This window comes from Ursus arctos, chromosome X, assembly GCF_023065955.2.
Source record: "Ursus arctos isolate Adak ecotype North America chromosome X, UrsArc2.0, whole genome shotgun sequence".
NCBI lineage: Eukaryota > Metazoa > Chordata > Mammalia > Carnivora > Ursidae > Ursus > Ursus arctos.
In genome coordinates this window covers 9768144-9782671 of record NC_079873.1, presented here as the reverse complement: position 1 = coordinate 9782671, position 14528 = coordinate 9768144, and the positions used below count along the sequence as shown (strand labels likewise).

At 41.0% G+C, this 14528-nt stretch overlaps 1 long non-coding RNA gene across 1 annotated transcript; it reads right to left on the bottom strand.

The window, feature by feature from the left end:
• Positions 1-5978: 5978 nt before the first annotated feature.
• On the bottom strand, positions 5979-13575 carry LOC113240726 (uncharacterized). The gene is made up of 3 exons (XR_003311269.4): positions 7341-13575; positions 6460-7011; positions 5979-6176 (listed from the first exon to the last, which is right to left on the bottom strand). It is a non-coding gene; the product is annotated as an uncharacterized LOC113240726 (long non-coding RNA).
• Positions 13576-14528: the final 953 nt, after the last annotated feature.

Here is a 14528-nt window from a genome sequence, read left to right as displayed (position 1 = left end):
CACTTGAACTTGGAGATGGCCCATCAATCCGGAAACATTCCTGCCTGCACTGCAATGCCACCTGAGGCTCTTCCTCCTCAATCCCTCTCCTCCTCCTCCTCCTCCTTTCCCTTTCTGTGTGCCAGATGCACACTGCAGTGGGGAGACCCGCTGCCCTTTGTCCCACACAGGGACTCCCCCCAGGACGACTCTGGCACAGCTCACTCCTCATTTTGTCTTGCCCTTTGCTTCTTGGTGGATCCAGACTGAGATGCTTCCCAGTGCCTAAGAACAAGTAGGAAGTCAACACGTTTTGTTTCTAGATGACTGTTTCTTCTGCTTACTGTCAAGATTTTTGGCGTGGATCTCATCTACAGCCAGCATCACACTTCAGATAGTCGTGTTTTAATTGTGGGAAAACGCGTAGGACAGAACGTCTGCAATTTTAACCATTTGTAAGTGTAAAATTCAGTAACAATTACCTTCACGAAGTTGTACGACCATCACTATCAGCTGTTTCTAAAACTTTTCCATCGCCCCAGAGACTCTGTAACCATGAAGCGCTAACTCCCCTCGTCCCCTCCCCCAGTTCCTGGAAACCTCTCCTCTACTTCGAGTGTCAGAGAGCTGTTTTTATTACCTATCTCCCTGCTTAACTGAACTCAAAGAGAGGAATTTTATTCTGTAACGAGCACTTGTATTGCAGGTCATGTACTAAAGCTTGACTACAGTGGAATGAGAAATATAAACAGGCATGGTTCCCACAGCTTTCTTAACTCCAATGTAATTTTGGTTGAAATTATCAGCTCTCAACATTTTTGCTTCCTAGTAAAACTTGGAAATGAAAAAGGGGGGATGCAATGCTCATTACAGTTGAAGTTCTAGCTCTCATCTTCCTCCCTTGTGTCCTCTTTCTCTCCTCAACTGCATTTTCTAGACACTCTGGCTCCCAACCGTTTAAGCAGAATGGTCAAATGTAGTTAACAGGTAATTGTGCTACAAAGTTGTAGAAGAATACAAGCCTCCTCTTTCTCCGCATCAGCGTGGAAAATGCGGTGCTGTCGAGGTTGCGTCAAGAAGGGGCTTTCCTTGACCTGGCATTTGACCTTGTTTCTGCTCAAATGAAATAAACTGGCGGATACCATTGAGTAGCAACGCGCGTAGGTCTTCCTCATTAAAAGGACCCTGGATTTAGGATCACTTCAGAATAAAAGCACAACCGTTACCTTCTGAGAAAATCAACAGTGCAGCAGCTCGGAACACGTTAGACTAGGTTAGACTCTGTGCGCAGATGGGTTCCCAGGCCTAATGAAGGTATCAGAGAGCAAGCAGCGGCAAGGACCACCATGGCGAGCCAGTGTGGAACTGGGGGCGTTGAGGTCAATCACTACCTCCACCCGGGTGTGGCGGTTTGGAGTTACCTTGCTGACAAGGTCATGATTTAGAGCAGGGTTTCTCAACCTGGCGCTCTTGATATTTGGGGCTGGGCCTTTGCTGGTCATGGGAGCTGTCATGTGCATTGTAGGAAGTTTCTGGCAGCAGCCCTGACCGCCATACTCTAGACGCCAGTGTCCCTCCATCTGCCCCTCAAGTGAAGACAACCACAAGTATCCTCTAGACATTGTCAAAGGTCCCAGGGGGTGGGCGATGGGACAAAACCACACCTGGCTGGGCATCATTTACATAAAAATGGCCCGAATGAATCTTACCGTTGCATTCTGCCTGTATTTCTGCATTATGAATACGGAGATACTGTTTTTCCAGGTGTTTCTTTTAAAGCTTTTCTGTTTGGATTTCTGTGCCAGAATGAGGAAACGGAAGGAATGCTTTTGAGGATCTCCTATTCTCTCATATCCTTCCTTCCTTCTTACTCACACCTGCCTGGGTTTTGTTTTGTTTTCTTTCTTTCTTTCCTCTTCCTATTGTCTTACCGAATTGCTTTAGGCTCGCAGTTTACTCTATTTTCCCACTGCACTAACTCAACAGATGTACACTTTTCTATAACAATAACCAAAAAATACTTTCTGACAGGTGGTTTATACTAGCCAGACATCATTTAAGAAAGCACTTCAAGGGTTTTCGTTTGACGAAGCATCACAAAACACTTCATTTTTGGAGCTTCGCAGAAGTTCTAAAGGTGTGTTAAATCCTCTTTCAGGCAAAGGACTGTTAGGCGGAAGCCCCCGGGCCTTCTGTTTTCTTGACTCTCTGTGGCTTGAGGGAAAAGCAGTAACTCTCTCCATAAGCATTCTCTTGGCCTAAGCCCACCAGGGAGCTAAAGCATAATTAATGTTTGTAAAACATTTTTGAGATGGAAAACACCATTAACTCAAACCACTGCTATGAAAAGTGTTATTTTCAAATCCTCACCGACACACTAGCATCTGTCTTAACTAGTCCTGAGGGAGACAGAAAAGGCTAGAAGTACCAAAGGGTGACAGAGATGGAGGTCCTAACAGGACTCCTGGCGCCAGGCAAGGTGGTGCTTGAGATAATGATATATTTCTAGCTGGCACGCTGAGTACAGCGCTGCTCTCCAGAGTGGTCTGGAGCAGCTCATTATTTACATGAGTGAATAATGGAAACGCTTCTCTTTGTGTTACGCCTCAGATGTTGCTGAAACAAGAGATCAACACAGTTTCCAATCCAGAGTGAGAATCAGGGCACGGAATTAGGCAGCTGGTGAGGGTGACCCTGCTGAGAGATGCAGACAGTAAGGGTCCCGGTCAGAGGTCATAAGGGCCCCAGCGATGTCCAAAACACGGAGCTACGAGGCTCAGAGGTCTAGGTGACAGCCGCTCGGGCGTGGCGCTCTTCTGAGTCAGAGGCAGAAAGGCAGGGAGCGGATATCCACTCTACTGGCGCGGACTGCGGCACACAGACCGCGCACCTGAGCAGCTTGGAGTTCGCGAACCCCAAAGGCAGAGCGAAGCTGAACTGAAGACGTGTCCCTTCCTCTGAGCTGACCTGGTTTGGGGGGCAGAATGACCTAGAACCTGGCCCTTGCTTCAGCTTCTGCAGCCTGGCTCCCCTGAGTTGCACACAACCCACGTGGCCAAGTGCTGGGCCTGGGGACGCCGAGCACAGCGGGATGGAGGTGCGCCTCTGAGCTGGATCACTTTAAAATGCCTCAGAAGGAACATGGAGGCTTCTGGAACACCTATCAAGGACCGCTACCAGATTGTGGCATCTTGCTCCTCCCCCCCTGTCCAAACCAACTCCAAACATGGGAGTAAGTCTGCCCCAAAATGCCACTCCCTGGTGGCTCAAGACTTGTCCCGACTACTTTCAAACTGCAAAATCCTTACCAAATGGCATTAATGATGAGCGGGGAACGTGACTAAACCTACAAAAATCCATATTTGTTTGCAAGTCCGTTCTCACGTTCTAAAAGTAAACACTTTGATGTATTTTATCCTTTAATACTCTGGCAGGCGGGGGGAGAGTTGTAAATACGTTTCTTGAGAATTTCAGCTTAGTAGTAAGCTTGAAGTCCTATCATCATTGATCTTTCATTCTGGTGCTGGTAATAAATGGGTAGGATTTTTCGTTAAATCACAGTCCCTGTGGCATTACTACAGGAGCCGCGGGATTTTACCTTTGAGTGTCCTTCACCAGATACTGATTCGCTGTACTGCGGAACTGAATAAATTGGGCAAAGACACACAAATTAGGTCACTTTGTTCTCTTTCAAAGAGCACCCACTGCATTTCAAATGCAAGCCAAGCTCCTCCCCATGATCTACAAGGCCTTCCACAATCTAGCCCTCGCACATCCTTGGGCCCCTCTCCCTCTTCACGCACTGCCCTCCATCCACATTGCCTCTTTCTGTCCTCCCCACTCGTCTGCTTGCATTTGCTATTCCTAGAATGTTCACCCCTTCGATCTCCCCCTGACTGGCTCTTTCTTTTCACTGTCTTAGCTCTCCTCAGAGAGGACCTCCTTGACCACTCACACTAAAGTAGTCCCTTTCCCCAGTTAGTATCACCTTACCTTGTTTTTATAGAACTTACCACTCTAATTAAAGTATATCTTCACTTGTATATTATTATATCCAGGGTATCCATTTAATGTATTGTCCAAACTGAGACACCCTTGAGAGTGAGAGCCATTAAAAATTATGCTGGGACAACGAAATGCTGAAATAACGTGGCCACCGGATGTATGGATCACTGGAATTGTAACATACTAGAAAAGGGAATCTTCCTTAGGGCATGGACATTGTCTAGCTTCTTCACTGTTGATCCCCGGGGCATGGCAGTGTACCTACCGGTGGTGTTGAATGAGGGACTTCTACGTGCACAGATTCACGTTTAATTTTCCCTTGTCATTTTTGCAATTTTCTAGATATTAAAATATGTGCGTATATTTACAATTTGAAAAGAAATCTTCCCCAAATTATTTCAACCGTATGGTAACTATGTAAGATGTATTAATATGGATAATGACTGATAAACACTTATAATTTTCCTTGGTTCTTTATGTGTTTCAGTGGGTGGTGTAATGGTTGGCTTTTCCTTTTTCAACCTCTTATCTCTGTGACAATATGGTCTGTAAATTTTTCAAAAACTAAAAGGAGAAAAATGGGAAGATGAAAGAATGTTTCCTTAAATAGCATACTGGACCCTGAGCTACATCTCCAGCTTTGGCTTACCTGTTTTATGAATTCCAAGCTCCTCAAACACATCTGTCTAGAACCACGGGAGCCCTGCCACAATCCGTGCCAGTAAAATGGCGGTGCGCACCTTGCCCGTCTACCTCCGACTTAATTCCAGTAAAAGTTAAACATACTTTTACATCAGATGACGGAATCTGAAGCATACTCACATCCGTGTGGCCAGGAGTCCGGGAAATGGGAGTTTTTAGCACTCTTGCCTTCACACACTGGAAGAAAGAACGGCGGCTGAGTGGGCTGATCCACAACTGTCCAAACTATCAAGAAGCATTCATTTACTTTAAAAAGTACTGAGTGCCTACTATGTGCATGGCCTGAGGTGCATGGGGTGAGGGCGTCTTGTCAAGTTTGCTCAGCCTCGTCTCTTTAATTTTCTTTCTCCATCATTATCATCATCCACTGTTGCAGATTAAACCCTTTACTTCTCTTTTCCTATAAATTATACCTACCGGGTCTTGCTCTGACATTATGTTCAATGGTTTTGAAATGCAGAGAACAATGGCTGTAAATAGATCTCAGGACCGTTATATCAGAGAACAGAAGTTCATAGGAATCCCACTTGGCTGAACCGAAATTCAGAGTAGGCTGCTTCCCTTCATAGGAGACATGTGTACCTGGAGGTTTAGGATGGAGACCCGGGGCTAAGGAGAATTTTATACTGAATATATGAACAAAAAAGCAAGGTGCATGATGAATAGTCTGGCCGATTGGAAGTGCATTTCCTGAGCCGTATTGATTCGAACAAGCACTTGCCTTGCCTTATTGCTTTTTAATCGGCCTCAGGTTTTCAAACCAAGAAAACAGGATAACGGAAAGAGCACATCACAACTAGACAGCTGTGTGACCTTGATTAACCTCTCTGCACTCAGGGCTCTCTCATTCATGGTGGTGTTGGGCTAAACGATCCCCAAATTCTTATTCAGCTTTCATTTTCTATGTGTCAATGATATAATAAGCTAAATAATAATTTAATAACTGAATAATTAGACAAGAGATGTAAGTGTCCCATTAATCTCTATCATGTTTCACGTATTTTCCTAACATATCATCTAATGCCTATTCACATCAGGAGGGTGAGAGTACAGATGTTTTTTGCCCATAATATGTATACCAATATTCCTCTTTCTTGGTTCCCCCAACCCTTTAACTAAAGAATTGGGTTTATAGACTAGTTTTCTTTAGGAAATAATCACATTTCATATGAAGTCTATCTGTATTGATGGCTCCAAGATATTAACATATTTCATAAACATGGGCCTTAAGATTCCTGATGCAAATGTCATTATGGAGAAATTGAATAAACAAATGGATATAAGAAAATACGATTGTGAATAATATTTAATAGTCATTGAAAGTTAAAATTCTTTTAACAAATTATATAGCTAATCAAAAAAAGCATTCCATTTCTTTCATTTCCATAGACACCAATGTTGGTAGAGATGCCATCATCTCTTCACTGGGTATGTGCAGAATCCTGGGTCATTAGTGTTGTTAGGAACACCATCATCTCTTCTCAGAATATCTACAAAATCCAAAGAGAAATAATATGTTGTAGATACGTGACATCTTACCTGGATACCTGCAAAATCTCATGGTAACTAACATAGTTAAGGACACCCCACTCCTTGTCTACACAACTAAAATATCCCAAGGCCATTAGCATGGTAAGGGACAGATCAACTCTTACCTAGATACATATAAAATTCAAAGGTCAGCACTATAGATACAGACATAATCATCATCTGCCTGCATACCAGTAAAAGCCCCATGGTCAATAACATATTCAGACAAATACCATCTTTTACCTGAATACCTAGAAAGGCATAGGATCAAGATCACGGTAGGGACACGTCATCTCTTGCTTGGATAACTGCAAAATCCCACGGTCATTATCTTGATTAGGGATACCATCAACTCTTAGCTGGACATCTACAAATTTCCAAGAAAAACACCTTAGTTAGAGATACTTTCATAGTGTGACAGGATATCTGCAAAACTTCCCTGATCGCTGCTTACAACTTACGAACACTCACAAACATGGTCACTATGCTCGCTTCAGAACACCAACATGGTCTGCCTGATTATGTGCAAGATTTCATGAGCTCTAACTCTGGGTATAAACACCATTATCTTGTACTTAGAGCAAACGAAATTTTGCCTTCAATACCACGCGGAAGTTCTCAACAATCTCTTAACTGGAATCTACAAAAGCCAAAGAGCACAGTGTTTAACGATAATTCCATAACCTGGACACCTGAAAGTCTAATGAGCACTGCAGACTTAAAAGGAACCATAAAATCTATCCAAATACTTGCAAACATCCAGGGACAAGACATTATCTCCTCTTGAGTGGGTATCTGCAAAAATACAAATCAAGAGATGATGGTTCAACTAACAATAGAATTCATTCATTCATTCATTCAATTTTATTTTCTCACCAGCACAAGTTCAAGTTATTCAGTCATTCATATGGAGTACATTTTTCTCATTTTTTGAATTTTGAGCAAGATTTTTTTCACAGGCAGCTATTGGAAACTGAAAATATCGTTACACGACTTGAATAGGTCATTTTTCCCTGGAATTGTTTTTGAATCCCTTTATGTATTTTTAAGTTTTAATTCCAATAAACAGTGTTACAAAACTATTGAGGTGTATAATATAGTGATTCAAGAATTCCATACATTACCTGGTGCTCATCATGATTGTAGTATTTAATTTGGGATTTTTCTGGTATATTTTCTCGAAGACCTTCCATCATCTCTTCATTGGAGTCTATAAAAATTCATGGTAAAAACTGTGTTAAGAATACATGTATTACCTGAACACCTGCAACTTCCCATCAAATTTAGGAGGCCTATCAAATCTACCAGGAAACTTGCAGAAGGTCAAGGTCAACCCCCCAGTTAGAGACACAATACAGTCTTGACAAGATAACTGTAAGAAGCCATGGTCAATAAAGAGGTGATGGGCAAAATAATAACTTTCCTGGACACTCATGTAATCTCAGTCATTAATGATGTTATACAAACATTATATCTAAACTTTAAAATAACAAGGGCTAACGCTTACTAGTATTGACAATATCATCTCTTACCTGAATAACTGCAAAAACACATAGCGATACAAGATTAGGAATACCATCCACACTTACTCAGATGTTTGAATATTAGATGACCTACAGCATGGAGAAGGCTATCAACATCACATACTTAAAGGGATACAAACAAAATCCCTTTAATGACCATCATGAGGATTACCACGCTATCTTAACAGTAACCTCAAGAACACATCGTGACAGATATGTTATGACACACCTATTATTACCTGGAACCTGATAATAACCTTGTCACTAGCATCACTGCAGGACTCTTTAAATTTTTCTTTAAAGATTTTATTTATTTGTCAGAGAGAGAGCACAAGCAGGGGGAGCAGCAGAGGGAGAAGCAGGGTCCCCGCTGAGCAAGAAACCCAATGCAGGACTCGATCCCAGGACTCTGGGATCATGACCTGAGCTGAAGGCAGACGCTTAACTGACTGAGCCACCCAGGCGTCCCAGGACTCATTATATCTACCTAGAATCTTAGGTAGGCCTACCTCATTATTAGAGACACCATTATCTCTTGAATGCTCACCTGCAAGCAAACAAACACAAACACAAAAACAAACAAAAACACCCAAACCACGGTACTACTGTGATTTGTACCTTCATAATAATTAAATGGATATCTGCAAATTGCTCAACACTCACATGATTAAACATAAATTTTTTCTAAAATATGAAACAGTAGGATAACACGGTTTCTGTAACTGGTAAAACATTATCATTTCTTACCTGAAAACCTACAAAAAAAAAAAAAAATCCCACGGTCAAACAAGAACCAATATCACGTACGTCAGTATGTGAAGACTGGGTGGTCTGTGATGCGATGAAGGTGCGTATCCTCACTTACCTGGATACCAGAAATGTCTCCTGCTAATAACCATTAGGTTCACCATGATCTTGGGACATGAACCTGAAAAACATATTATATGTATAAAAGAAAACAACTTATTCTACCAGGACATCTGCAAATAATCTTTATCACTTTCATCACTGTAAAACATCAACTGTGCCAGAACCCTTGCAGCACTCCAAGGTTAAGATCACAGTCAGGTGAGACAACATTTCCTAACAGGATACCTGCAAAATTCTCATGGTCACTACTGTGGCAGGAAACATCATCCTAATTGCCCAAATATATTTATTCAACACAGAGATAAAAATTTTCTCTAAAACACAGAAAATGAAAACTCGTGGTTTCCATATAGGCAAGGGATCTATATCATTTCCTACCTGAATGCCCCTGAAGAAATCATGATAACAAGTGTTAGGGCCACCGTCATCACTTACCTAGCTATCTGGAGATGGGACAGCCTGTGCTGTGGTTTAGGCCCACATCCTCCCTTACCTGCATATCAGTAAGGTCCCTGCCACCATTAATGACCCATGTTAGGTTCACTGTGATCTCTTGATAGGAATCTGAAAAAAATGTTATGAAACGTATGTTTAAGGATACAACTTTTCCACCAGAACACCTGCAAATAACCTTGGTCAGTTCATCATTATGAGACATATCAACTCTGAATACTTACAGTACTACCTGGATACTTAACAGTACTCCAAGGTCAACACTAATGTCAGAAAACTGTCATTTCTTGACTGGACTCCTGTAAAAATCAAATGGGTAGTACTGTGGTGGAGAAAACCATGATAAATATCTGTATACCTATGATCTCTTAACATGCATAGTGTTAAACATAAAATTTATCTAGATTGTAAAAAGTAAAAATTTATAGTCTCTAGAATTGGTAAGGATTCTTACTTCTTACCTGAATCCCTGCAACACAATCATGGTAACAAGAAGTGTCAGCACATGTTACCACTTACCTAAATACTTGTGGTTTCAGCCTAGTGCGTCACTTACCTCAATACCAGCAATGTGCCCCCCCCCCACTCGTTGCTATGGATAGGCTCATGTGATCTCTCTGCATGTCCTGGAAAACATATTGTGGTTTCTGTGTTTGGTACATGTCTCATTCTACCTGTGCCCCTGTAAATTTCCTTGTCACTTGCATCATTTGGGGACCCATAAACATTACCTGGACACTTCCAGAACGCTGAGGTTAAACCCTAGTAAGGTTTACCTTCCTCTCTTGGAGGCATACCTGCAAATATCTCACAGTAATAATGCCGTCAGAACAATATGATAAAGGGCCTGGATATTTACCATTTGTCTGCCGCTATGAGTAAGAAATGCACTTTATCTCCATACAAGAGAGCAATAAAAACTACTACTTGCTAGGATTATCAGGGTCCAATTAATGGAATTTATACTTGCCAAAAACAAGGGAAGTAGGGGTCTTGAGCAAGAACATCTATAATGAGTTAGTATTACACCATGTATACACCTGTGTACTATCCAAGACCTGAGAGGGATACCTGCAAAACTGCATGGTAACACAGGTGTTAGGGCCACCATCATCACTTACTTCTGTGTATGAAGATCATATGACCTGTGCCATGGTGTAGGCCCACATCATCACTTACCTCAATATCTGATATGTGCACGTCATTAACTACCATTGATAGGCTCGCACTGAGGTCTTCACGTGAACCTGAAAAAAAATTGTGGAAAATGTGTTCGGTCCACGTCTCATTCTAGTGGGACAACAGGAAATTCCTTGGTCAACTGTATCATTTGGAGGTTCATCAGTGTTACCTGGATAATTGCAGAACTCTGAAGTTATACCCTAATAAGAGATATCTTCCTCTCTTGAAAGGATACCTACAAAAATCCCATGGTCAATAATGTGGTGATGGACAATATGAAAAATTACCTGGATCTCTGCCTATCCACCACTCTGGGTATATAAAACATACAGTCTCTGAATAAGAATACAGTAAAATCTCATACTTACTAGTACTATTTGGGTCAAACTAATTTCAGAACTGCACACATGCCAAGAACATAGTTAATACAGAGTCTTGAAAGCCTCATTCACACATGAAAAGCAAGCAGCTCTCTAATGAGTTCATGCTATGTATTCTCATACCTGTATACCAGGAAAGGCCTTAACGGGACTCTTGCCTATAGAAATCTCATTGTAAATACTGTGGTACGGAACAGATGAGCACGTTACTGCAACACCTACCTGTCCCTCAACCGCTACTGAGGTTAAATATACAGTATATCTAAACTCTAAAATAATAGACTAATGCTTACCAGCATTGGTTGGGACAACATAACTGAGTAACTGAAAAAAAAAAAAAAAAACCAGAACAAAAACATGGTAACACGAATGTTAAGAACCCCACTGACTTTAAGATCTGAAGATCAGATGGTCTGTAGGGTGCTTAAGGCACACATCATCACTTACCTGATACAAGCAATGCCCCTCTAATGATCACTAGGAGATTCACCATGATCTCTTGATAGGAACCTGGAAAACACATTGTGGCAAATGTGTCTATAGTCATACCTTCTATACCTGGACTTAGAAAATAACCTTGTTCACTGCCATCACTGCAAAACCCATCAACTCTCCCTGGAACCTTGCAATACTCTAAGACCTGTGCCATTGTTAAAGACGTCATCATCTCTTGACTGCTCTCCTGAAAAATACCAAGGTTATTACTGTAACAGCTCAGTCATAATTATGTGGATATCTGTAAATTGCTCAACAATCACATGATCAAACATGATTTTCTCTAACATGTAGAACAGCAGGATAATATGGTTGCTAGAATTTATAAGGTTTCTATAATTTCTTACCTGACTACCTGCAAAAAAGTTGTGGTAACAAGAAATGTGAGGAACACATTACCTACGTAAATATATGAATCTTAGCCAGTCTGTGCTGTGCTGTAGGCCCACAGCATCACCTACCTCCATACAACAGTGTCTGACGTTAACTACCATTGATAGGTTTACCGTGACGTGTTGACATGAATCTGAAAAACATACTGTAGTAAACATCTTGTTTTACCTCCACACCTTCAAATTTCCTTGGTCACTTGTATCATTTTGGGATCCATCAACAGTACCTGGATACTTGCTTGCAGAACACCAAGGTCAAACCCTAAGAGGAGACACCTTCCTCTCTTGCCTGGTACCTGCCATAACCCCTTCGTCAATAACACTGTGAAGGACAACATAAGTTACAATGAATACCTGCATACCCAGCTTTCATTAGCATTACTATACACGTTATCTAAAGAAGAACAGACAAATCTCACTCTTGCTAGTATTACTAGAGACAAATTAATTTCTTAACTATATAATGACAAAAAGTAGGTAAATATAAGAGTCTCAAAAACATTCATTTTATAGATACTGAGATTGAGAGTGTCTCTAATGAGTGACTGTCACATCGTCTCCTACCCATACACTAGCAAAGGCCTTAACAGGACACCTGCAAAAAGACATGGTAACACTGTGTTGAGAGACCCCATTTTCACTTACCTAGATATGTGAAGATCAAATGATGTGTATTGGGGTAAGACCCACCTTATCACATACCTGCTTACTATCGAGGTCCAACTCACAACTGTGGTTAGGTTCACTATGATGTCATGGCTTCTCGAAACTTTCAAAAACAAGTGTTTAGGGGCTGAATGACACAGTTTGTTTTACTTGTGAGAATCAAAAACTAAACAAAAAAAGGTACCAGCAAATCATCTTATGGTCACATCATTAAGGGAACCACCAACACTACCTGGATCTTTCAAAGCTTCAACGTCAACACCAGTGTTAGAGACAGACCATCTCCAAGCACCTGCAGAAGTCTCCTGGTCAATGCTGTGGTGTGGAACAGGAGGATGACTTAGTGGCACACCTTCATATCCTTCCATCATGGCTCAGGTTAAGCACACATGATACATGAACTCTAACAAACATTAGGGCTATACTTGGGACAATATCATCTCTTCACTGAATACCTGCATGAAAACGAACAGAAAAGTTAGGAACACTGTCCATCCTTCCCTACATATCTGAACATCAGACTGTGTTTAGGGTGCTAAAGGCCCATGTCATTACTTACCTAGACACAAGCAAAGTCTTATTATTGATCTTTAGGTTATTTACCATGAATTTTGATAAGAATTTAACAAATACATTATATAAAACGTATCTATAGATACACCTTTGCTGTTAGGAGACTGCAAGGAGCAGTCACTGCAGGACCCAACATCTAACTCTACCTGGATTCCTGCAGTACTCCAAAGTCTATGCCATTGTCGGAACCACCATCATCTTTTCCCTGCTCACGTGCAAAGAGACCCTGGTTACTACTGCGCTGCACAATTCCACCATCATTATGCGGATACCCACAAGATGCTCAAATCTCACATGGTATAAAATGAATTTTCTCAAAAATATAAAACAGTAGGATAACATGACTGCTAAAATTCATAAAAACACTATCATTACTTACCTGAAAACCTGAAATAAATCACATGGTAAAACAAATTTAGCCCATCATTACCACTTAACTAGGTATGTGAATGTCAGCTGGTCTCATGTGGTGAAGGTATACAACATCACTTATCTGGATACCAGAAATGTCCCCCGTTAACCATTAATTTCATCTTGATCTCTTGACAGGAATCTGAAAAACACATGATACATGTGTAAAAAAATAGAACTTGTAGCATGACACCTCAAATTAATTACCTTGGACGCTTCCTTCATTATGAGAACATCAGCTCCATCTGAATAGCTGCAGTACTCCAAGGTCAAGACCATTATCAAATATGACATTTCATCATGAAACACCTGCAAAATTTCCATGGTTACTGCTAGGGTTAGGAACATTATGATAATTACCTGAATATGGCAATCTCTCATTACTCACCAGAATAAAATAAAATTTTCTCTAAAATATAAAAAGGAAAAAAAAACACACATTGTTTCTAGAATTGGTAAGGACTATCACTTCCTACCTGATTACCTGCAAAGAAAAATGGTAACAATTATTAGGGAAACCATCACCTAGCCAGCTATATGGCGATCAGAAGGCCTGGGCTGGGCCCACGTCATCACTTACCTGCACGCTAGGAACATCCCCACTAATAAGCAGCATTAAGTTCATCATGATTTCTTAACTGAAAAGACATTGTGAATGTGTGTTAAAGGATGTAACTTTTTCCTATAGGAAACCTGCAAATAACATTGTTCACTTCATCATTATGAGACACATCAACTCTACTGGATACTTACAATAACCCAAAGTTAATACAGATAAAACTGTCAGATAAAACTGTCATTCTATGATTGGTCACCTGTAACTATCCTGTGGAAAGTACTATCACAGAGAATATCATGATAAATACCTGTATACATGCAGTCCCTCAACACTCATAGGGTTAAATGAACATTTCCAGAAATATAGCAAGTGGAGAAACATGGTCTCTGGAATTGGTGAGGATTCTATCATTTCTTACCTCATACCTTCAAAAAAAAATTTATGGTAACAAGAAGTGTAAGGACACTCATCCCTTACCTAGGTATACGAAGGCCAGATGGTATGTGCTGTGGTTTTGACCCACGGGATCACTTAACCTCCGTACCAGCAATGTCCCACATTAACTATCACTGATAAACTCACTGTGAGGTCTTAACATGAACCTGAAAAAACAACAGAAAGTATGGAAAATGTTGTTGGTACAGGAATGATTCTACCTCCACACTTGCAAATTCCCTTGGTCATTTATATCATTTCAGGACCTATCGGCACTACCTGGATACTTACTTGCAGAACTCCAAGGTCAAACCCTGGGAAGAGACATCTACTTCTCTTGAAGGGATACCTGAAAAAATCCCCAAAGTCAAGA